Here is a 1757-nt window from a genome sequence, read left to right as displayed (position 1 = left end):
GGGGTGCATTAACATGAAACAGCGCAGGAAGAGAACACACACATGGCAAGAACACAACCTCATCTTAACACCCACATGAATTCTGCATGTCGTGACAGCCTCAGCTTGATTGACTTGTCTTATTTGTCATGTCACGGCGTAATCACTGACGTCAGAAGCCGTTGTGCCAAATCTCGGATGTGGTAACTTTGATTGGCTACATTAGCACCTTTCTTCCACTTCCGCCTCCCACGTACGCCAGGGCGTTGTGCAGATAATGGAATCCCGAAACGCCCCCAGACATTTGCTCAGTCCAGCACATAATCTCATCTTTTTCACACGCTAAATGTTGATATGGTTTTCAAAAGATAGATAAGACACGAAGCCGGGCGTTATATCAAACTTTTAGGTAAAATGCAGACTCTGTGTGGGTATCAAGTTGCAGAAATATTAGAGCTTTCAAATAAGCAAAAGCCATCTAGGACTGTCTTTACCTTTGTGTCCTCCTTTCTGGAAATCATTTTTTATCATATCTATCTCTCGCGGATACCTTACCCTTCGCTGGAAACACATTAACTACGCCTTTCTTCCAAGTACGCCAAACGTGTTACATTTGTATAATATGAAAGGAATATTATACAATAGGCCTATGGTGAAAGGAGAAAATGGACAAATACCCGTGTAGAATCTACGGAACAACACCCAGCACTGTTCACTGACTTAGTCTAATTTTTATTCCTATCGATGATTTCTTTTAAAATGTAATAGGCTACCCATAAACTCTTCTGTTTTGTAAGAGTTTGCGGTAGATCCTTTTGTTTCAGCTTATTTGTGTTTATCACACCTAAATCTTTTAAATTTCCGTTGAAGGAATTTTCATACCATAGCTTACTTTCGTTAAGAAATTGTGAAATGTCGACTATTTTCTTTCCTGTTCACGTTTTCGTCATGAGGATATTTTGTTTATAAAACATGCACGGAAACGGTTAAGAAGTCAGGCTGTGTGGTTGGCAAGCCCAGTTGGAAAAGAAAGAGCTAACTGTGCTGTTTCAGTCCCCAAATGTTCATACCAAGGTGCCACCCTTCACTGATATTATTTTCTGTTTTCTCACTCATGTCACATCATATGTCATTTTACTTTCAAATCACTTTATTCCTATTATTGATGTAAAACGGGTGCATTCTTTGCTGTGCTTTTATTGAAATATGATGTTTTGCAATTGCTTCAATATGACTCATTTTGTTCTTGTTGTAACAAAGCAGGGATATTTTTGGAGGGATAGGGGGAAGGGGGAAGGGGGAAGGGGACTGGTATGGAAGTTCAATATATACAATTATTGCGTCATGTACAGATAATTAGATAAAATGCACAGAGAGGAAAATAAGCTCCGATAGTCTAATGCAATTAATTACTTCAGTGTTATTTTCTGTCGGACACGACCGTTTCAATGAATCAGTTGGACGCCAGTATTTTGTTATTTTCATTGTGTCAATATGTGTACTTATTTATACTGCAAATGAACACAAAGTTTTAGCTCTTTCGTTGTAAATAAACTTCAAAACGTTAATGAAACAAAAGCTGCTTCAAGTGTTATTTAATTTACTGATTGTTCCTTTACAAGATGAGCCTTTGTTTTTTATATTTCATTTGCTTGGCATTTAACTCCTGGTTTAAGAACAATATCGCCCCCAAAGCGGAATTCTGGACCAGTAGTTAGAGCAAAAAAGGAAGAAGGTAAGAAACAACGTACTTCGCACACGACGTCACGCGACCCAAA

This window comes from Aplysia californica, unplaced genomic scaffold (assembly GCF_000002075.1).
Source record: "Aplysia californica isolate F4 #8 unplaced genomic scaffold, AplCal3.0 scaffold00021, whole genome shotgun sequence".
In the NCBI taxonomy this organism is placed as follows: domain Eukaryota; kingdom Metazoa; phylum Mollusca; class Gastropoda; order Aplysiida; family Aplysiidae; genus Aplysia; species Aplysia californica.
Note: the sequence above shows the minus strand (reverse complement) of the source record.